The 24,630-nt window shown below is 43.5% G+C and overlaps 1 protein-coding gene across 1 annotated transcript in view; it reads right to left on the bottom strand.

The window, feature by feature from the left end:
* LOC132378174 (protein bassoon-like) overlaps window positions 1–24,630 on the bottom strand; it is a 487,211-nt gene that overhangs the window by 53,577 nt on the left and 409,004 nt on the right. The window contains exon 15 of the mRNA XM_059944909.1: window positions 13,933–14,076. The gene's annotated coding sequence lies outside the window, so the exon portion shown is untranslated. The remainder of the gene's footprint in view (window positions 1–13,932; window positions 14,077–24,630) is intronic.

Raw genomic sequence — 24,630 nt, 5'->3', positions numbered from 1 at the left:
GACTGATTAATATTTGGAAGTATTTGGAAGATTAATGACTTGAGGGTTATGGGAAACTGGCACAGAAGAGGAGCTGAGGCCAGTTCAGATCAGCTTCGTTCACACTGAATGCTGGGGCAGACCTGGTGGCTTACTCCTGCTTCAATGCTTTCATGTTCTATGTTTTAACTACAGTATAGAAACTACAGTGTAGTGCACGAAGAATTACAGATTATTTGATACATTGGTCTGGAAATGGGGTCATGGACCCATTGCTTAATGGAATTGGTCCATGGTGTATAAAAGGTTAGGAACCCTTGACCTGGATAGTGCTTTTTCTCCTGTCCAAGCTCTGTATGGCACAGCAGTCTTCTTTATCAAGGCACCATTCAACTTTCTCTGAAATGACAGACACTCATTTCTTGAATAGCACCTAGTAAGGTTTTGTAGAATGATGGAATATGCACCATTGTTCTCATTTCTGAGCTGCCATTGTTATTTCGATCATTTCAATATGGAATGTCAAAAGTTTCATGAAAATCCTGCCAGTTTTCAATTAACTTTTCTTTTTTCAGGTGATTACCAATTGATTTGAATTAATACTTTATACACTTTTCTATAAAGTAAGGAATTTGTATTCATGGCTCTTTCATTCGTAATTAATAGAGACATAAAGTAAGAGTTAATTTCCTAAAATACATCCATAATAAATTCCAGTAATATAGAGCAGAGGAAGTGTGGCAGCTAAATAATTTCTTCAGTTGCAGGTGGGGATGATGCTCTATCTTTTTTTACAGCTTGACACAGAACAAAGATGTATCATGATTTCCACAAATAGCTAAAGTCGGTACATAAATTTCCCACCATTATCTAACCTGTGTCTTGTCGACGTCAAAAGGTTGTAACAGCTGCCTTCAGATTTATTGCATTTTTTTAAACAAGTTTCTGTTTTAATTTAGTTAGCTTTTTTTATTCCACAATCTCATGTGCAAAACAATTTCCTCTATTGAGGACTGGACTTCTCTTCATGCTACCACTGACAAAGTTCTTATTGGAAAGTGTGTCACAATGACTAATGATGTCCTTCCTTGAGATCTCCCTCTTGACCAATGCAGAGTGGTTTGCCTCTGCTTCATATTCATGTGTAATGTCAATATGCAAGGAAATCATAAAGCAGCATGTTAGAGTTCCTTCTATGAGTCCTGAGATAATTGGGTGATGAATGTTATGGCAGCAAAGTCAGAAAAGTTGCTATTCAAGTTCACTTCTTGTACTTGCAGCACAAATATAAATGTTGAGTTAGGATCCCTCTTCTTTGTACTTGTAACGTTTCTGTGCCCCAAAGTAAGAGAACAATCTGGAACGTTAAAAACAACGTGGCATTTTTACACTTCTACAGTCTCCATTATAGGACCTTAATGAGAGATGTAGGTAGTTTAGTCCTAAACAAAGAAGTTTAAAGTTGTGTTCTCATGCCTTCTCAGAATGGATTAGGATTAACCATGTTACCAAGTAAACAGAGGGTGACTTTCATTATTAAACACAAAGTACACTGCAGATGCTGTGGTCAAATCAACATGTACAAACAAGCTGGATGAATTCAGCAGGTTGGGCAGCATCCGTTGAAACACAGTCAACATTTCAGGCCAAGACCCTTCATCAGGACTGAAGGAGGAGGGGGCAGGGGCCCTATAAAGAAGGTAGGGGGAGGGGGGAAGGTGCCAGGTGAAAAACCAATCAGAGGAAAGATCAAGGGGTGGGGGAGGGGAAGCAGGGAAGGGATAGGCAGGAAGGGTGAAGAAGGAATGTAAGGGGAAAGCACTATGGGTAGTAGAAGGCAGAGTTATGAGAGAGGTGATAGGCAGCTGGAAGAGGAGGCAGAGTGAAAGTGGGATGTGGGAAGGGAGAGGGAGGGAATTACCAGAAGTTGGAGCATTCAATGTTTATACCAAGGGGCTGGAGACTACCCAGACGGTATATGAGGTGTTGCTCCTCCAAACTGAGCTTGGCCTCATCATGGCAGTAGAGGAGGCCATGTATGGACATATCCGAATGGGAATGTGAAGCAGAGTTGATGTGGGTGGCAACCAGGATCTGAATGGGAATGTGAAGCAGAGTTAAACCTGTCCCTACACCTCCTCTCTTACCACCATTCAGGACCCCAGACAGTCCTTACAGGTGAGGCAACACTTCACTTGTGAGTCTGTTGGGGTCATCTATTGCATCCATTGCTCCCAGTGTGGCCTTCTCTACATTGGCGAGACCAGACGCAGATTGGGGGACTGCTTCGTTGAGCACCTCCGCTCTGTCTGCCACAACAGACAGGATCTCCCGGTTGCCACCCACTTCACATTCCCATTCGGATATGTCCATACGTGGCCTCCTCTACTGCCACAATGAGGCCAAACTCAGGTTGGAGGAGCAACACCTCATATACCATCTGGGTAGTCTCCAGCTCCTTAGTATGAACATCGAATTCTCCAACTTCTGGTAATTCCCTCCCTCTCCCTTCCCCCATCCCACTTTCACTCTGCCTCTTCTTCTAGCTGCCTATCACCTCTCTCATAACTCTGCCTTCTACTACTACCCATAGTGCTTTCCCCTTATATTCCTTCTTCACCTCTCCTGCCTATCCCCTCCCTGCTTTCCCTCCCCAACCCCTTGATCTTTCCTCTGATTGTTTTTTCACCTGGCACCTTCCACCCTCCCCCCACCTTCTTTATAGGGTTTCTGCCCCCTCCTTCAGTCCTGATGAAGGGTCTCGGCCCAAAACGTTGACTGCTTGTTTCAACAGATGCTGCCTGACTGGCTGAGTTCATCCAGCATGTTTGTATGTGGTGACTTTCATTATGTCGCATTTATAAAGATTTAATTTATTGTGCATTGTTTGCACATTAATTTCTTCTTGCACAATAGATACGGTACTTCTGGTAAAATGGTGGTGTGCATGGTCACAGCAGCCTCTTGGTCCAACCAAAGGTGAAATTGTTCATCCCTTACATCTTTTCTACAATCATAAGGTGCTGATGGATAGTAAAAACATCAAGATCTACCCTGTCAGCGAGTTGTTCAATAACGATGGAGCCTGGACTTGTTGTGTACCATTGCTGGGCAGAGCTGGTGTGCCTTCCAACAACGTTGTGAGTGATGGGCTGAAACGTTTTTATTGGGATCACAAGAACTTGTTGGACATTGATAATGTATAATACTATAAGTATGACTCACTGGTTCATTGGAGTCATTGGAGACGGCGTAGGAGCTGTGTTGGTTGTTGAGGAGACCAGGTCCTCATGCTACGGTGTTGCCTGTTGTAGTCACCCAGGAGGGGAGACACTGAGGTGTTGTGGGTAAGAGCAGAAGTCTTTCTGTGCACGCTTCAATCTCAACCGGGTTGGAGTCTAGCGCCTCCTGTCAATGCTGCCACCCTCCCTGTGTTCACTCAACGGAAGACAAGCCAGATCAAGACAACATCCCATGCACCATACATTTACAGGCCATACCATGAGGGAGATTAGTTGGAAAGGATGAGGGACAAGGGAATCACAGGGAGAGTGATCCCTGCAGTAAGCAGAGAGTGGGGAAGAGGTGAAGATATGTTTGGTGGAGGGTCCTATTGAAGATAGTGGATGTTGCCGAGAATGATGTGCTGGATGCAGAGGCTCATGGGGTGGTAGGTGAAGACAAGAGAAACTCTATACAAGATGGTGGCAAAATAGGTTGAGGTGCTTGCCAGGAAATGGATGAGATGTGGGTGATAGCAGCTTCAATGGTGGAGGATGAAAAACCCAATTCTTTGAAGGAGGAGGACTTTGCTGTTGTCCTGGAAAGGAATGCCTCATCCAAGTAACAGCAGAGATGAAGTTATGGAGAAAAGGTAGTTGTATACTTACAAGAGACAGGATGGAAAGAGGTACAGTCAAGATAGCCATGGGATTGGTAGGTTTACAAAAGACATCAGTCAACAGTTTGTTTCAGTGATGCAGACAGAGATTGATCTGAAAAGGGGTGTCAGAAATGGACCAAGTGAATTGAAGGGCAGCATGGAAGTCAGTGGCAAAGTTGATGAAATTGACAAGCTCAGCATGGGTGCATGAAACAGCACCAGTGCAGTTGTGAAAGTAGTGCAGAAAGAATTGGGGAGCATTACCAGAGAAGACTTAAACACGGACTGTTCCACATCGCCAACAAAAAGCCAGGCAAAGCTGGGGTTACACCTGGGGAGCAGTGGTGTGAGAAGGGATGCTCAGGGACCCAGCAGCAGCGGGAAAGGTCTTGGGTCATTGGAGCCAGAGTTAGAGATGGTAGGATCCACAGTCTGGAGATGACTAATTGAGATCAAGGACCCAGTGGGAGGCAGCAAAGGTCAAGGTCTGGAGGCATCCAGGACCATTGAAATGTGAGTTGGAGGCTGTTGGAACCACAGTCTGGAGTCATAGAGGAAATTGATTATCTGTGATAATTCTGACTTCTGATGCTATTGCATACTACTAGCCCAAGACATTCATAGTAATCAGAAACTGCAATTCTAACAAAGTTAACCATCATTTGGATGGACCAGAAGACTTGTATGTTTCTGTGGTATTGTAGCGATGTACTAGAGACGACACGCAGTCGGTAAGTCGTTTCAAGACTAGTTTATTCAAACTTCGCGGCACTGGCATTTAATCCCTAATGCCCGCCCTCTCCGGGCAGAAATGATGTCAGAGGTGCATTACCAAACTCTCTCCCCGCGCGTTGGCTATTTGTGAGCCGGTTCGCCTGCGCAGAAAGTGGGTTGCCACATAACCCCCCCGCCCCCCCAGAACCAGTGATACACCCCCCAATGTCCACAGTCTGGATCAGCCTCTGTTTGGGAGGTCTGCCTCTGCGCCGCGGTGCGTGAACCTCGACCAGCTGCGCCAAGTCCACATGGGCTGGTTTGAGTCGGTCCACCATGAAAAGCTCCTCTCTCCCCCCAATGTCCAGAACGTATGTGTTGATCACCTTGAACGGCCCCTCGTACAGCCACTGTAGCGGTGCCTGGTGTCTGCCCCTTCATACAAACACAAACTTACAGTCCTGTAGGTCTTTGGGTACATGGGTCGGTGTTCATCCGTGCTGTGAAGCTGGCACAGGGGCCGGGTTGCCGAGCCTTTCGTGTAGTCTGTCCAGGACTGCTGTGGGTTCTAACTCTTGCCCCCTTGGGGCTGGTATGAACTCTCCCGGGATGGCCAGGGGTGCGCCGTACACCAACTCGGCCGACGAGGTGTGCAGATCCTCTTTGGGCGCCCTGCGGATTCTGAGTAGGACCCAGGGAAGCTCATCCACCCAGTTAGGTCCTCTCAGGCGGGCCATGAGAGCCGACTTCAAGTGATGGTAGAAGTGTTCCACTAGTCCGATCTACTGTGGGTGGTAGGCAGTTGCGTGGTGTAGCTGCGTTCCCAACAGGCTGGCCACAGCCGACCACAGGCTGGAGGTGAACTGGGCGCCTCTGTTGGAGGTAATGTGGGCCGGTACCCCGAAATGTGCTACCCAGGTTGCAATCAGTGCTCAGGCGCAGGAATCGGCAGATGTGTCGGTGAGCGGGACCGCCTCTGGCCACCTCGTGAACTGGTCTACCATAGTTAGGAGGTACCGCGCTCCTTGGGACACTGGTAGGGGGCCCACGATATCCACATGAATGTGGTCGAACCTCCGGTGGATGGGTTCGAACTACTGCGGCGGGGCTTTAGTGTGCCGCTGCACCTTGGCTGTTTGGCACTGCGCGCACGTTCTGGCCCATTCACTGACCTGCTTACGAAGTCCGTGCCATGCGAACTTGCTGGAGACCAGCCGGATGGTTGTCCTGATTGATAGGTGCACCAAACTGTGTATGGAGTCAAAAAGTCGCCGCCTTCAGGCTGCCGGGATGATGGGGCGAGGTTGGCCAGTAGCCACATCACACAGGAGGGTCCTCTTACCTGGGCCTACGAGAAATTCCTGCAGCTGCAAACCCGAGACTGCGGTCCTGTAGCTGGGCATCTCGTCGTCTGCCTGCTGTGCCTCCGCCAGTGATGCATAGTCCACCCCCAGGAACAGGGCCTGGACAGCTGGTCTGGAGAGTGCATCCATAATGATGTTGTCATTTCCCAAGACATGCTGGATGTCTGTCACGTACTTGGATATGTAGGACAGATGTCACTGCTGGCGAGCCGACCAGGGATCGGACACCTTTGTGAACGTGAAGGTCAACGGTTTGTGGTCCATGAATGCGGTGAACGGCCTGCCTTTAACGAAGTACCTGAAATGCCAGATTGCCAGATACAGTGCCAACAGCTCCCGGTCGAAAGCACTGTACTTGATTTCGAGTGGTCGTAGGTGCTTGCTGAAGAACGCCAGGGGTTGCCAGCGCCCCTCGATGAGCTGCTCCAGCACCCCACTGACTGCCTTGTCGGATGCGTCCACCGTGAGTGCGGTTGGAATGTCCATTCTGGGGTGCACCAGCATCACGGCATCTGCCAAGGCTTCCTTGGCTTTAACGAAAGCGGCCGTGGCCTCCTCGTCCCAAGTAATGTCCTTGCCTTTACCCGACATCAGGGTGTACAAAGGGCACATGATACGGGCTGCTGAGGGGAGGAAACGGTGGTAGAAGTTCACCATACCAACAAACTCCTGTAGGCCTTTGACCGTGTTGGGCCGAACAAAGTGGCGGATTGCGTCTACCTTGGCGGGCAGAGGTGTTGCCCTGTCTTTGGTAATCCTGTGGCCCAGGAAGTCGATGGTATCGAGACCGAACTGGCATTTGGCCGGGTTGATCGTGACGCCGAAATCACTCAGGCGGGAGTAGAGCTGAGGGAGGTGGGACAGATGCTCCTGGCGACTACTGCTGGCTATAAGGATGTCATCCAAATAGATAAACGCTAAGTCCAGGTCGCAACCCACCACATCCATTAGCCGCTGGAATGTTTGTGCGGCATTCTTCAGGCCGAACGGCATTCGGAGGAACTCGAACAGGCCGAACGGGGTGATGAGTGTTGTTTAGGGGATGTCTTCAGGGTGCACCGGGATTTGATGGTACCCCCGGAAGTTGTCTACTTTGGAAAATATTCTTGCCCCGTGCAGGTTTGCTGCAAAGTCCTGTATGTGCGGCACAGGGTAGCAGTCTGGAGTTGTAGCCTCATTCAGTCTGTGGTAGTCGCCGCATGGTCTCCAACGCCCGGCTGCTTTGGGCACCATGTGCAGGGGGGAGGCCCATGGGCTGTCGGACCTGCATACGATCCCCAATTCCTCCATCCTCTTGAACTCCTCCTTCGCCAGGCGGAGCTTTTCCGGGGGCAGCCTTCGTGCACAGGCATGGAGGGGTGGTCCCTTGCTCGGGATGTGGTGCTGAACCCTGTGTCTGGGCATGGCTGCCGTGAACTGCGGTGCCAGAATTGATGAAAAGTCCACCAGGATTTTGGGGAATTCATTGTCCAACATCATGATGGAGTCCAGGTGTGGGGCCGGCAACTTGGCTTCACCCAGGGAGAATGTCTGGAAAGTCTCAGCATGTACCAGTCTTTTCCCTTGCAAGTCGACCAGCAGGCTGTGAGCTCGCAAGAAGTCCGCCCCCAGGAGTGGTTGGGCCACCGCGGCCAGTGTGAAGTCCCACATGAACCGGCTGGTGCTGAACTGCAGCTGCACTGTGCAGGTCCGTATTGTGCTGCCGTTTGCGGCCCTCAGGGTGGGTCCTGGCTTCCTGTTGCAGGTGTCGTACCCAGTCGGGGGCAAGACACTGATTTCCACACCAGTGTCGACCAAGAAGCTGCGTCCCGACTGTTTGTCCCAGATGTACAAGAGGCTGTCCTGGTGGCCAGCTGCCATAGTCATTAGCGGCTGCTGGCCCTGGCCCTTGCAGGGCGGGCGACAACGGTGGGCTTCTGTGCCCCACCGCTGGTGGTAGAAACACCACTGTTCACTGGCCTCCTCACTCCTGCCTCTGTGTTGTGTGCGCCCCCCTGCCGGGCCTGGTCTGGTCTGTTGTTGGGTGCGTGGCTTGGTAATCTGACCAATGGACGCCATGCTCTCCCTCTTGGCTTTCCACAGCACGTCTGCCCGGGCCACCACCTTCCGGGGGTCACTGAAATCTGCGTCAGCCAGCAGCAGATGTATGTCCTCGGGCAGCTGCTCTAGGAACGCCTGCTCAAACATGAGGCAGGGCTTGTGTCCGTCAGCCAGGGCCAGCATCTCGTTCATCAATGCTGATGGTAGCCTGTCTCCCAAACCGTCCAGGTGAAGCAGGCAGGCACCCCGCTCACGCTGTGAGAGGCCAAAGGTCCCAATGAGCAGCGCTTTGAATGCTTCATATTTGCCTTCTTCCGGGGGCGACTGTATGAAATCCGCAACCTGGGCGGCTGTCTCCTGGTCAAGGGCGCTCACCACGTGATAGTAATGCGTGGAATCAGAGGATATCTGCCGAATCTGGAACTGGGCTTCTGCTTGGCTAAATCACACACGTGGTCGCGGCATCCAGAAAGTCGGCAGTTTTAGCGAAACTGCGTGAACAGATGAAGAGTCGGTCATCTTTGGTCCAAATCTCATTTGGACCGTAGGGGTCACCAATGTAGCGATGTACTACATACAGAGCTAGAGACGACATGCAGTCGGTAAGTTGTTTCGAGACTAGTTTATTCAAACTTTGTGGCGATGGTATTTAATCCCTAGCGCCCGCCCTCTCCAGATGGAAATGACGTGAGAGGTGCATTACCAAAGTCTCTCCTTGCGCGCTGGCTATTTGTGAGCCGGTTCGCCTGTGCAGAAAGTGGATCGCCACAGTATCCTCTCATCACTGCTGGAAACGCCATCATGTTTCCTACCCCAATTATTTTTCCTTTCCTGAACAGTTGAATTCTATCAGGTGCAAATTCCAACAAAATTTGTTTGGAAAATACTTATTCCTGAACCTGTTTAGTTTGTGGGTTCATGGTAAAAGAAATAAAATATAAAGGTAGAAATAGAGAGAAGAAGTAAGTTTAAAGGCAATGAAGAGCAGAAAATAGAAAATAAATGTGATGGTGGAAGGAAAAGAAAAAGATAGAAATTTAAGTGAAACTTTTATTTTTTAAGTTATAGCCAATCATGTCATACATTCCTACATCTAGTATCATCACATGAGTGACACTTCGAGCAGACTGACTGAAAACAGCATATGCAATTATAAGAAAAATTGCTACCTGTCAATGAGAAATAAATTCAAGGTGAATTCTCTTTAAAGGCACAGTCATTTCAATACCTCTTTGCATTTATGAAATACCAGGTTCCTAAAAATTTTCCATCATGCAGATATTCAAGGATAGGTTTTGTGTTCAGAATTTAAATCATAAATATGAACAGATGAAAAACATTTGTGATTCTGCCAACACACATAAGATACTGGAGAGACTCAGCAGGCCAGGCAGCATCTATGGAAAGGAGTACAGTTGATGATTCAGGCTGAGACTGTGCTCTTTTCCATAGATGCTGCCTAGCCTGCTGAGTTCCTCCAGCATTTTGTGTTTGTTGCTTGGATTTCCAGCATTTGCAGATTTTCTCTTGTTTGTAATTCCACCAAAGTACCTTTGTCTCAGCAAAGGTACTTTACCCACTATTAATTAGCTGAAAATGTCCTTTTCTTAAATATTAATTCATCCAGTGTCAAATTAACTTTCCTTGCTTTGTAGAGATACATTGTTATGCTTTTGAATCCAGGATTCACACTTAGACATGGACAAAGCCACTAACCTTGAGACATGTTAGTCCATTTAAAGAGCAAACAAGAGGAAATCTGCAGATGCTGTAAATTCAAACAGCACACACAAAATACTGGTGGACCACAGCAGGCCAGGTAGCATCTATAAGGAGAAACGTTGTTGACATTTTGGGCCAAGACCCTTCCTGACCGTCCTGACGAAGGGTCTCAGCCCGAAACGTAGACAGTGTTTCTCCTTATAGATGCTGCCTGGCCTGCTGTGTTCCACCAGCATTTTGTGTGTGTTGACATGTTAGTCCAACTGCATTACCCTCTAAACAATATGAGCAGAGATTTTAGAATCCTATCTTCATTTGAATATAAACATACTAAATACATTCTAGCAGGGTAACATGCAAGGTTAAATTGTTTCTGATAGTCAAGCAGCAAGAAGATTGAGAAGAATTGATAGATACATGAGAAAGGACAGGCTACAGGGAAGTCCATGGGGAAATGGGAGTGTGGTGAAGCTTTCAGAAACAGCAGAGAATCAATGGACTGAATAGCCTCCAATATCATGAAAAGTATGAGAGTAATATGAAAGAGCACATCACATTGAAACAACAGTTGAATATAAACAAATTGAAAATTTTTTTGTTGGAAATTGATTTATTTAAAACATATGTCACTGAAATCATTTGCAACACACAAGATACTGGAGGAACTCAGCAGATCAGACAGCATCTGTGGAGAGGAATAAAGGGGCTGATGAAGGGTCTGGCCTAAAACATTGACTGTTTATTCCTCTCCACTGAAGCCTCCTGACTTGCTGAGTTCCTCCAGCAATTTGCGTGTGTTGCTCTGGATTTCCAACATCTCCAGAATCCCTTGTGTTACTAAAATCATTTGTTGATGTTAGGAAACAGCTAGATAACACACAAGTCTAAAGAACAACTAGCAATCGCATAGTCCTTTCTGCATTTGCTTGCTCTTTGTAATTGCAATCCAAATTCTGCTCTCCTCTTTCCTTCCCCTATCATTTCTTCCTCTTACAAGAATAACCTTTCTTTTGTAATTTTCCTACGACTGGTGACTTGTTCAACTGAACTAATTACCTCCAGAATTGTAAATAGGAAGAAAACTAACTTCCTCTCAGTTTATATTCTATGTATTTTAGATTGATATTTGAATCAAAAATCAGTTGAAAATATGAAGCTCCTTCACTCAGTTATTTCAAATGTATATTAACACCTCTAATGAAATACCAGATAGTTACCAAGGGCTAAAAGTGGAAATAAGTTTTCAGAAAGTCACAGCAGTCAAATCCAGTGCCGCTTAATTATTCATAACCAATAAGCAAATGATGAATAAATTCAAATACAATGAATTCCTAACAATTCTGGCTGCTTTTAATAAAATTGATACTGAACACTATTAGATGCAATAGAGAACTGCCACATCCATAGTGTACCTATAAGATAGTCACAGAGATTGCCAGATGATGGATTTTACCTAATTATTATTGTCTAACTAGATTACTTAACAGAACCAGTCTCAGACATATTCAGCCAATACATTTGCTAAAAACTGCTGTTATAACATCTAACCAGTTATGTGAACACAAATTCCCAATAAGCATCCAAAACAATGGAAAAAATGAATCTACTAATAAATTAGATTATTATTTTTGTATCCACATGGATCTTCACTTCAAATATATCACGAGCAATTTCAGACAGCCCCTTGGGATATGAGTCATGCTCTCTGCCATGGCACGTTTCTGTGTTTGTTTAATCTGTTTCTCTCAATTACAAAGCCTGAATCAAGCAAACCTACTGAATTGTAGGTAATTTTTTTCACACAAAACTTGAAAACTTGGGTGAAGTAGTGTTAAGTGGAAAGAATTTTTTTTTACTTCTTGTCAGATAACACAACTTTATTGCTGATGTTTCTGGGGGGAATTTGGAAAGTGCAGGAAAAATACATCCCAAAGATGAAGTATTCTAAAGGGAGGAAGAGGCAACCATGGCTAATAAGGGAAGTAAAAGACAACATAAAAGGAAAAGAATGGGCATAAAATATATCAAAAACTAGTGCAAAGCTAGAGGATTGGGAAGCTTTTAAAACCAGCAGAACGCAACTAAAAAAGCCATAAAGTGAGAAAAGATTAAATACAGTATGAAGATAACATAGGCAATAATATAAAAGATAATATAAAATATACTTTTTAGATATATGAGGAGTAAAAGAGAGATGTGCGTGGATAATTGGACTGCTAGAAAACACCACTGGAGTGGCAGTAACGGGACAAAGAACTGGTAGAGGAACTGAATAAGTAGTTTGTGTCAGTCTTCTCTGTGGAAGACTCCAACAGAATGCCAGAAATATGAGAGCGTCATGGGGTAGAAGTGAGTGTAGTTGCTATTACTAAGGAGGTGCTTGGGAAGCTGAAAAGTCTGAAGGCAGATAATTCACCTGGATGAGATGGACTGCACCCCAGGATTCTGAAAGAGGTAGCTGAAGAGATTGTGGAGGCGTTAGTAATGATCTTTCAAGAATCACTAGATTCTGGTACGGTTCCTGAGGACTGGAACATTGCAAACGCCAGTCTGCCCTTGAAGGCAGAAGGAAGGAAATAGATAAGCCAGTTAGCCTGACTTCAGTGGTTGGGAAAGTTATGGAGTCTATTATGAAGGACGAGGTTTTGGGATTACTTGGAAACACATGATAAAATAAGCCAAAGTCAGCATGGTTTTCTAAAGGGGAGATTTTGCATGAGAAATATGTTATTATTCTTGAAGGAAATAACAGGAAATAACAAAGGAGAATCAGTAGATGGTGTTTATTTGGATTTTCAGAAAGTGTTTGACAAGGTGCTGGACATGAGTCTATGTAACAAGATAAGAACCCTTGGTATTACAGGAAAGGTACTAGAAGGGATAAAAGATTGCTGACTGGCAAGAGTGTAAGTAAAGGCAGCCTTTTCTGATTGGCTGCTGATGACTAATGGTGGGCCACAGGGGTCTGTGTTGGGACAGCTTCATTTCACGACCTACAGCAGTGATTTGGGTGAATGATTTGATGGCTTTGTGACCAAGTTTACAGATGATATGAAGATAGGTGGAAAGGTAGGGTTGAGGAAGTAAGGTGTCTGCAGAAGGACAGATTGGGGGAATGGCAAGGATGTGGAGGATGGAATGCAATATAGGGTAGTGCATGGTTGTGCGCTTTGGCAGAAAGAATAAGGATGTGGACTATTTTTTAAATGGGGAGAAAATTCAAAAATCTGAAGGCAGAGGGACTTGGGAGTCCTTGTGCAGGATTCCCTAAAGGTTAACTTGTAGGTTGAGTTGGTGGTAAGGAAGGCAAATGCACAGTTAATATTTATTTTGAGAGGACTAGAATACAAAAATAAGGATTTAATGATGAGTAATACACACAAAATGTTGGAGGAACTAAGCAGGCCAGGCAGCATCTATGGAAAAGACCAAAAGGTCGAAATCTTTCATCAGAACTGTTAAAACATCGACTGTTTACTCTTTTCCATAGTTGCTGCCTGACCTGCTGAATTCCTCCAGTATTTGTGTGTAGTACTTTGATTTCCAGTGTCTGCAGATTTTCTCTTCTTTATGTAATGATGAGGCATTGGTCAGACTGAATGAGGGGAAATTTCATGGAAATCTACCGAATATTGAAAGGTCTGGATTCTATGGATGTGGAGATGATGTTTCCTATGGTGGAAGAGTCTAGGACCAGGGAGCACAGACTCAGAATTGAGGGTTGTACATTTTGAACCGAGAGGAGGATACATTTGTTTAGCCAAATGGTGGTGAATCTTTGGAATTCATAGCTACAAATACAATATCGAGGTGGGCCAAGTCATTGAGTATATTTAAGGTGAAGGTTGATAGCTTCTTGATTAATCAGGGTGTCAAATTTTCCAGGGAGAAGGTAGGAGAGTGGGGTTGAGAGGGATAATAAATCAACCATGAGGGATTGGCACAATCTCAAAGGGCCGTATGACCTAAATCTACTCCTAGGTCTTATAGTCTTATGTTATTATGTCGAAAATATATGACAAGCAATTCTGAAACATAACCTCCAAAAGATTTGATTTTTTTTATTACATTGCAGTGTAAGAATTCTTTTTCTTGTCCAAGACTTCTCTGAGCAATTTTGTCCTCTGCAACCTTTCACAAATTTCATGACCTATGCTGGTGATTTAAACCTGATTCTGATTCTGACAAATATTCTATATTTATAAAGAAAAATGATTCTGGTGAGCTTACCTTGGCAAAGCTGTCAGATGCTGGAGTAATTTTTCCTGTGGTGCTGTGTAAGGACAGTGAGATTATTCATTCTCTGCCCTCACTCAGACGCATGGCTTCCTGTTGCTGTCTGGCCTTCAATACTGAAGATGTTCTGCAGTCCTGCTGAGATTAACACATCAACACTTTGAATTTAGGACATTATAATAAACTCACAAACATCAGATGAATCAAAGATCAAAAGTCTATGAGAAAAGGTGGATTAGTAGAAAGATGCAGTGTCCAGTGGGCCTGCTTATAACAAATGTTACCATCAACAAGTGGCTGCCAAATGAACTATGATAGAAATGTTTTGAAAACTCTCTGGTGTATAAATTACTGTTTAGTTTACAGCCAGTCCCCAACTGAAGCTGTTGAATGTGGTACCTATGCCTTGCTTGGCGGCTTTTGGTCTTCGGTTGTAGTGTGACCTTTGCCTAGATGTTCACGCTTCTGGGCCAAAGGACTTATTCCCAACATTTCTTGTGATTATCTCTATAGCTTTTCTTTCTGTCCTACAACTAATTATGCCTTTCCTAAAACAATACAAATCAGTCATAGTAGCCTTTTAAAAAACCTTCAAAAAAAAAGCTCTTCTTCACTGACCTATTGCAGCCATTCCACAATTTATTGAGGTTTCCTGGAAGCTCCACTTCCAGCTATGACAATGCTTTCCCCCTACGGGATCTCTGACTTGAGGTCTGTATCCTTTTCAATAGTCTCTCTCTTTGATGCTGAAGGGAAGCTCTAGGATCTATGATCTGGATTCGCAGGTCATTCCGCAGTTTGTGGACAATTAATAGCAGATCTGTCTTGGTGGTTGGATGGCAAAGTGGGGGTGTGTGGGGGATCGATCAGAAAGGTCGCTTGAGGGATACAATTCTGTGAATGCGACTTTGGCAATTTGAATCTATTCTAAGGAAGTGGTAAAAGGACACAGTTCAAAGTAAGTTTATTATCAAAGTATACATACATTACCATCTACTACCCCGAAATTCATTTTTGTGTGGGCATTCACAGTAGATACAAAGGAAAACAATAGAATCAATGAAAACCTATACACAAAAATAGTCAAACAACCAATGTGCAAAAGATGACAATCTGTGTAAAGACCAAAAAAAAAACAAATGAACAATCAATAAACAAACCAATAAATAAATAGAATGTAAGATTGGAGAGCTTTATACAAACCCCATTTCCAGAAAAGTTGGGATATTTTCCAAAATGCAATAAAAACAAAAATCTGTGATATGTTAATTCACGTGAACCTTTATTTAACTGACAAAAGTACAAAGAAAAGATTTTCAATAGTTTTACTGACCAACTTAATTGTATTTTGTAAATATACACAAATTTAGAATTTGATGGCTGCAACACACTCAACAAAAGTTGGGACAGAGTTAAAATAAGATTGAAAAGTGCACAGAATATTCAAGTAACACCGGTTTGGAAGACTCCACATTAAGCAGGCTAACTGGTAGCAGGTGAGGTATCATGACTTGGTGTAAAAGTAGCATCCATCAAAGGCTCAGTCTTTGCAAGCAAGGATGGATCACGGCTCACCCCTTTGTGCCAAAATTCGTGAGAGAATTGTTAGTCAGTTCAAAAGGAACATTTCCCAATGCAAGATTGCAGAGAATTTAGGTCTTTCAACATCTACTGTACATAATATTGTGAAAAGATTCAGAGAATTCAGAGACATCTCAGTGTGTAAAGGGCAAGGTTGGAAACCACTGTTGAATGTGTGTGATCTTCGAGCCCTCAGGCAGCACTGCCTAAGAAACCGTCATGCTACTGTGACAATTATAGCCACCTGGGCTCGGGAGTACTTCAGAAAACCATTGTCACTTAACACAGTCCGTTGTTGCATCCAGAAATGCAACTTGAAACTCTGTTACGCAAGGAGGAATTCATACATCAACTCTATGCAGAAATGCTGGCGAGTTCTCTGGGCCCGAGCTCATCTCAGATGGACCAAAAGACTGTGGAACCAGGTGCTGTGGTCAGATGAGTCCACATTTCAGCTACTTTTCAGAAAAAACAGGAGTCGAGTTCTCCGTGCCAAAGATGAAAACGACCATCCTGATTGTTATCAGCCAAAGTTGCAAAAGCCAGCATCTGTGATGGCATGGCGGTGCATCAGTGCCCACGGCGTGGGTGAGTTGCATGTATGTGAAGGTACCATTGACTCTGAGGCATATATTAGGATTTTAGAGAGACATATGTTGCCATCAAGGCGACGACTCTTCCTGGGACGTCCATGCTTATTTCAGCAGGATAATGCCAGACCACATTCTGCACGGGCTATAGCAGCATGGCTCTGTAGACAGAGTGTGTGTGCTTGACTGGCCTGCTGCCAATCCAGATCAATCTCCTATTGAAAATGTATGGCGCATCATGAAGAGGAGAATCAGACAACGGAGACCACAGACTGTTGAGCAGCTTAAGTCTTATATCAAGCAAGAATGGACAAAATTTCCAATTGCAAATCTACTACAATTAGTATCCTCAGTTCCAAAATGATTAAAAAGTGTTATTAAAAGGAAAGGTGATGTAACACAATGGTAAACATGCCTCTGTCCCAACGTTTGTTGAGTGTGTTGCAGCCATCAAATTCTAAATTTGTGTATATTTACAAAATACAATTAAGTTGGTCAGTAAAACTATTGAAAATCTTTTCTTTGTACTTCTGTCAGTTAAATAAAGGTTCACGTGAATTAACATATCACAGATTTTTGTTTTTATTGCATTTTGGAAAATATCCCAACTTTTCTGGAAATGGGGTTTGTAGAAGAAAATCACATTTGACAAATCTGTTGAACTTCTCAGAGGATGTAACCAACAGAATAGTTAAGGGGAGACCATGGAATGCCAAGCCAAATTCAGTATCCGGTTCAGCATTTTTTCCTACATCTTTTAACATGAGAACTGTTTCTAACAACTTAACTATATTTAATGTTCTGGGTTCGACTGTCTTTCATGGTGCAGATTCCACAAGTTCACTCTTATTTTTGGTATGAACATCGATTTCTCCAACTTCCGGTAATTCCCTCCCCCCTCCCTTCCCCCCATCCCACTTTCACTCTGCCTCCTCTTCCAGCTGTCTATCACCTTTCTCATGATTTTGCCCATAGTGCTTTCCCCTTACATTCCTTCTTCACCTTTCTTGCCTATCCCCTCCCTGCTTCCCCTCCCCCACCCCTTGATCTTTCCTCTGACTGGTTTTTCACCTGGCACCTACCAGCCTTCTCCTTCCCACCCTCCCCCCACCTTCTTTATGGGGCCCCTACCCCCACTCCTTCTTCAGTCCTGACGAAGGGTCTTGGCCCGAAATGTTGACTGCTCGTTTCCACAGATGCTTCCCGACCTGCTGAGTTCCACCTGCTTGTTGTACATGTTGATTTGACCACAGCATCTGCAGTGTACTTTGTGTTCACTCTTATTTCTTGCCTCATTCCTTAATGGCTATCCCATCCCTATAAGCTGCGACACCTGATTTCGGACTTCTCCTTCATCTACTCTCATTAGGACTGTAAAAGTTTCAACAACATTCCTCTCATCTTCTAAATTCTCACAAATATAAATCTTATCATCCCAATTTTTTTCAATTATCAGTCCTACCACTCCAAGAGTTTGTCTCATGAAACTCCACCAAACTCTTTCCTGTGGTAAAGAAACCAAAACTGCAAACAGTACCAAGATGTGATATCATGAAGCCCAGTACAAATAAGGCATCCCTGCTTCTGTATTCTGAACCACTTGCTATGAAAGCCAACATATCTTCTTGCTTTTTAATCATTTTCTGTAGCTGCATGTATACTTTTCATCAACTGGTCAACAAGGATATCCAAATCTTTAAGCACTTCCCCCAGCCCCCAGTGCTTATCTGCCTACTTATTTTTCTATCAATGTGGATATCACATTTACCCACTTTATACTGTATCTGCTACTCACTAAAAATATTCAGCACATACTGAAGTCTCTGCATCCATTTCACATCTCTCGCACTCCTAAACATCTTAGTATTATCTGTAAATCTAGTGATATCATATTTAATTATCACACATAAAACATTAATTTGTATCAGAATATTAAACAATATGAGAGCAAATGGTATTTTAGTGGCATAAATTGAAGATTGGTTAACTTACAAAAAAGATAGAATAAGAACAAACAAATTATTTTCAGGTTGGAAAGTTGCAACTGCTATGGTATTGCTGGAATTGATGCTGGTGTCCTGACTATTCATAGCTGCATGAATGATCTGGATGAGGGGGCTAACATAATATATATGTACATGTTTGCTTATTTGCAAAGCTGAGTAGCACTGTACATACATCATGAAGATTGCAGAAGGACTTCAAAAATACATAGAAAGGCTAAAAGGATGGACAAGGATGATAATGTTGAAAAATGAGGTAGCTGTAGAGTTAGAGATGCAGCACAGAAATAGGCCTTTCAACCCATTGAGTTCATGCTGACCATCAACTGCCTATACACACTCATCCTACATTAGTCTCAATTTTTATTCTACCTGCACAATCTCATCCCCCTGATTAATTGTAGGGATCCATGGCATAAATAGGTTGGTAACCCCTGGCCTAGATTCTATCACAAATTTTACAGTAGCCAAATTAACCTACAAAAGTACAAGTCTTTGGGATGAGTGAGGAAACCATTGTTCTAAGAAGCCACAGTCATAAACATGTTAACTCCATGTAGACAGCAGCAGATTTCAGGACTGAACTCTGGCCTCTGAAGCTGCACATTACTTTTTTATTGACAGTCTCTTTAAATTGTTTCAGATTGAAAGGTGTTGGAGTTCAGAGGAACCTGGGTGTCTTTGTCTAGGAATCACTGAAAGCTAGACTGCAGATACAGCAGGCAATTGCAAGTGGAATAGCCTTGATGAAACTGCAATTAGAATATTATGTTCAGGTTGGCTCTCCGTATCTAAAGAATATACAGGGAGAGCAGCAAAACCTCACCAGATTGACTCCTGGGATGGTGTGTTTGTAAATACACAAAACTCCTCCCTGCTTAGCTATAAACTCCAATATAAAGTGCATCTCAAATATATACACAGTATACTATATAATACAGCTACCATATAGACATCCACAGCAAAACAAATTTTAAATGATCCCATTCATGCCTAAGGATTTAATTGCTGTGAAGGATTTCTTTCTCTTGCGGAATGATGCCTTTACTGACAAGGGGATCACTCTTCTTGACAGGGGAGATATGTGGTTGTGAAACAATCTGAGGTCCTGGGGCCTCTTCCACGGTGGTTGTAGAAGTTGACTCTGGGACTGCAGGAAGTGGCCTGCAGGGCAGCTCTGCTCTCCTGAACTGAATGCTGTGTCATCTCCAGATGATAACAGGCGCAATCTCCACTGTGTAGGAGAGTTGGCCAGTACTGTCCTTAATCTTTCCCAGTACCCACACTTGATCACCTCTGTAGTCTCTCATCAGAACTGCTTGTGAGGAGCGAAACATCAAACTCCTTTGCCTGAGGAGCCTTGAATTTGTCTCAGCTGACTGTCCGGCATATTCCATCTGACATAGGGTTGAGGAAATCCAAACGCGAACCCAAGGGACGACCCAGCAACAGCACATCTGGTGAGTTGTTGTCTGTGGAATGTGCTGCATTGCGATATTCAATGGAGGAAACTGATGAGTTTCTGGTTTTGTGTTAGAGTAGTATGTACTGCTGACATTTGTTTGGAGTCTGGACAAACCTTTCCACTAAGCAATTTGTCACCGGGTGGTATAGTGCAGATGTAATATGTCTTATTCCATTCATTTTCAGTAACTAAAACTGTTCTGCAACAAATTGTGATCCATTATTACTGACTAAATGTTCTGGATACCAGTCCTTACGAAGAGGCTTCTTAACGTATCAACAGTGTGTGAGGCTGTAGTGGAGGCCATTGGGAACACTTCTTGCCACTTTGTAGCTGCATCCACTGCAACTATGAAATTTGTACCCTTGAATAGTCCAGCAAAATCCACCTAAATCCTCTGCCAGAGATGCAGAGGTGCTGTTCTTGGCATCTTCTGAATACATTGGCATCCTGAATAGTTCATGGCAAGCTGCTTGATGTGCTGATCTATCCCAGACTACCAGACAAAACTTTGAGCTAACACTTTCATTTTGACCATGCCTAGATGACCAGCATGTAGTTTTTCCAATGCTTTAACTCACAGCTTGCATGGTGCAACAACTGTCAATCCTCACATAAGGCAACCCCTGTGAAGGGCAAGTTCAACCTGAATCTAGTAAAAACAGGGGAACTACAATTTCTGCTGCACCTTCCAGCCATTTTGGGTGGTCTGCACACCTGAGACAGTCTGGAGTCTCTTCTGGTTTCCCTTTGAATCATCTCTTCCATAAAAGGGAGACTTTCGATTTGTATTAGGGAGAATATGTCCGAGGAACGTCTTCTTTGGTAAATGTTTCTGGGGTTTCCTTTTCCAAGGGTAAATGGGACAGTCATTGGCATTTCTGTGAGTAGTTGTCCTCTTGAATTTGATTTTCTGACTGTATACTTGAAGAAACAGAGTGCATCTTTGCATTCATGCTGTTGCTGTGAATGAAACATACCTCTGTGGAATTGAATCAAACACTAGTGGCTGATGATCAGTATTGAGGGTAAACTCACTCGCATTATAATACTGGTAGAAACAACTTACTCCCCCAACCAGACCAAGGCCTCTCTGTCAATCTATGCAGCAGACAGGGAACATGATGCAAAGGCCATCATTTATCATTTGTAACATGTGACATGACTGCCGCTGAACCAGAAGCTGAGGCATCACAGTCATGCTTCACTGAACGATGTGGATCATAATATGCAAGTACAGTGTCTGATGTCACCATTTCCTTTACCTTTTTGAAGGGCACCTCACACTACTTTGTCCATTGCCATTTCTGTAGTAATGAGTTCAAGAGATGGAGCACAGTAGCCAGGTTTGGCAGGAACCTGTTACAGTAATGGACAAATCCTAAAAAGGACTGCAACTATGACACATTCTTTGGCCTTGGGGCATCCACCACTGCTTGAATATTCGTGTGTAACCCTTGTGCGTGAGTAGTGTGACCACTGTAAATGATATTTGGTTTAAAGAATTCACACTTATCACTCTGAGCCCATAATTTAATTTTCTTAACACTGTCTTGAGATTTTGGAGTTATTCCTTGTCATCCTTACCAGTGGCAATGATGTCATCCAGGTAACACTGAGTGTCTGGGAAGCCTTGCAGCACCTGGTCCATTACTTCTGCCAGAGTGCAGGACCAGATGGTACTCCAAAAATAAGCCTATGATAGTAATAAAACACTTTGTGAATGTTTATGGTGAGGACTTGGAACTCTTCTTCCATCTCCACCTGCAGGTAGGCCTCAGCTAAGTCCAATTTGGTGAAGTATTTTCCTCATCCCCGAAATCTTCTGACAAATTTTTTGTTTTTGTATCTCTACTGACGTCTTTATTTTTGTCCTGCCATTCATCCAGCTGAGCTTTGGTCTTTGCATCTTCTTTTACAAGCAGCTTTTTGTCTCCCACTTGAATTTCATGCAATAACCTTAGTGCACTTGGAGTAGACTCTGATACATGTTTCTCACTGGCTCTTCTATTTGCTTTAAAATACTGCTTAATCCATTCCATATACAATCAATCAGCTTGTGAGGCATGACACATGCCTCATAAACCCATGCTCACCATCATTAATCGGATATGCTTCTTCAAATGCTTGTAAATCCTGTCTCTAAGAACCCTCTCCAACAGTTTGTGCACCACTATTTTTTAAAGGGAAACTTTGCCAAATAAATCTATTGGAATTCTTTGAGGAAATAGGAGGCAGGATAGGGAAAGGAGAGTCAGTGGATGTTGTTGATGTATTTTCAGAAGGTCTTTGAAAAGGTGCCACACATGACACTGCAAAACACCCAAAGAGCCCATGGTATAACAGCAAAGATAATGGCATGGATAGAAAATTTCTGGCTGGCAGGAGGCAAAGAGTGGGAATAGAATAGGCCTTTTCTGCTTTGCTCCAGGTGACTAGTGGTGTTCCACAGGATTCAGTGTTAAGACTACTGTTCACATATTTATCAATGGTTTGGATGAAACCTATCAAACATTGAAAGGCCTAGACAGAGTGGATGTGGAAAAATTGTTTTCCTGTAGTGGGGGATTCTAGAATCAGTGGGTACCACCTCAGAACAGAAAGATGTCCTTTTAGAACAGAGGTGAGGAGGAATTTCTTTAGCCAGAGAGAGGCAAGTCTGTGCAATTCATTGTCACAGGTGGCTATGGAGGCCAAGTCACTCGGTATTTTTAAAGATGAGGTTGGTAGGCTCTAAAAGGGTGATAAAAGTCACGGGGAGAAAGCATAAGAATGGGGGTTGAGAGGAATAATAAATCAGCCATGATGGAATGGTGGAGCAAACTCAATGGACCAAATGGCCTAATACAGCTCCAATGAGTTAGGAGACTCAATCTCATAGAGGAGTAAAAAGTCATGAGGAACAGATAACAGATTAACAGTACCAGATTAACTGAGATAGAGTTAATGCACTCAGTGTTATTCCCCAGAGTTGGGGTATAGGTTTGAAGTGAAAGGGGAAAGATTTAAGAAGAACTTGAAGGGCAATTTTTATTTTTTACACGAAGAGTGGAATGAGCTGCCTGAGGAAGTATTGAAGCAGGTACAATAACAATTTTTAAAAGACAGTAGGAATAGGTGTATTGAATGCAAATAATTAGAAGGTAATGGGCCAAACAATGGCAAATGGAACTTGCTTGGATGGGCGGGTTGGCTGACATGGACTAGTTAGGTTGAAGTGCCTGTTTCTGTTCTAACTCTCTATAAGCCTGAAATTTAGAAAGTTAAGAGGTGACTTAAGATTTTAAAATAGGATAGAGAAAAAGAAACTTTCATCTGGTCGGACAGTCCAGGAAGAGACATCATTTGAAAATCCATGGACACACAGCTCCTTTGCTACTGGGCTTATGATGTCATTCTGAGCCTTTCAAAAATGCGACAGGAAATTTCATGCAGAGTATGATATCATTTTGGAATCCACTTTCGCAAACCTAAATTGATGCCAAGCCAATTATTGATTTCAAAATGATTTGATTTGATAGCATAATGTCTCAAGTAATATGAGATGAAGGCATAAAGAGTCCGAGTTATAAAAACTTTGGCCTAAGTCATCCATGCCCATCAAGTTACCTACTCAGGCTAGTCCTGTTTGCTTACATTTGGCCTATATTCCCTCTAAAGCTTTACTATCCATGTGCCAGTCCAAACGAGTCTTAAGTGTTATACATGTACCCACTTCTATCACTTCCTTTGGTGGCTTGGTCTACATACCCACCACCCTTTTACCTTGGGGAATGTCTGAATAGGCACAATGTTAACCGGCCTTCTCCTGATTCTGTGTTTCTAATTTTCTCATCCATTAGAGGAAATGCCTTCAGGCTCTAATCTCTAAAACTACCTTGCTAAACCTACTGTGCAAGAAGCTCTTATGGTAACATTGGGAGCAGGATGCAATTTCTGTCTTAGCAAGAGTGGAAAAGCGTAAACAGAATCAACCTTAGCTCATTGTTGCCCACGTTCAATTCTATCTGAAGGTCTGCCAAATTCTTAGTTTCCATAACCACAGTTGGAGCTGCTGATAGCAGACATCTGCGAACAAGCAAATCCTCTGTTGCTTTTGGCATGCTGCTGAGCTTATGAAGTCATCATTATCTGTTCCCCAGTGCTAATGATGTCAGGGGCATATTGCCGAGCAAAATATAGTCTTCAGAGTACACTTGTGATCAAAGTGCAGACACCATACAGAAAGAGTGTATTATTCAGATCAGTTTTATATAAAACTCCAATCCTAGGTAAGTTTATGTTTTTCTCTTTTTATATTCAGGGGATGTATGGGAGGGTGTCATAGAGAAGGCTACCACTTACTTCCCAGTCCTAATGCCTTTGAAAATAGCTCTCAGCAACTTTCTTGAACTGATGCAGATACTGCCTAATTTTACTGGGCAGGGATTTTCACAGTCTGGACAGTGATGATGTCTAGAGTTTCCAGGTTAAAATGGAGAGAGGGCCTGGAGGGGAAATTGCTGGCGGTGCTCCCATGTGTTGACTGCCCATATTGTCTCGAGAATCTACCCCTCCCTGGCCAAATTGATGCTTTTTACTGATATTGAACTTGAGGCAATTGTACGTGAACGTGTAACTTGGGAAGAAGAGGGCAAGGTGGAGTTTGAAAGCTGTTGGTGAATTAGAGAGAAAAGGGGAATTGGCAAAAGAAATCAGAAATCATTTGATTTGTCTTGTCATCACTTCACTGAATTTCTCTTTCATTTCCCAATGTTAATACCTTGGGATCAAAAAACTGGAACCTCATGCCTGACTTTCCATATTGGTGCATATCTGATGTTCCAGACTGAGTTTTCAATAATTACAACTGACATTAATGCATTCCGTAAATGATACACATACAAAAATGGAAGATAAAACAATTACCAACACTCATTAAAAGATGCAACTTTTTAAAAAAGGAATATTGTGGTTGAGAATTAAATACAGTAAGGTTCTGATTTAATGATATTAAGGCAAAGAAGATAGGTCACAAACAGTTACTGTGTAAAAATCCAAAGCACATGTAAAA

The sequence above is a fragment of the Hypanus sabinus genome, chromosome 19, assembly GCF_030144855.1.
Source record: "Hypanus sabinus isolate sHypSab1 chromosome 19, sHypSab1.hap1, whole genome shotgun sequence".
Taxonomy (NCBI): Eukaryota; Metazoa; Chordata; class Chondrichthyes; order Myliobatiformes; family Dasyatidae; genus Hypanus; species Hypanus sabinus.
The sequence above is the reverse complement of the archived record's forward strand: the minus strand, read 5'-3'. Positions and strand labels throughout refer to the sequence as shown.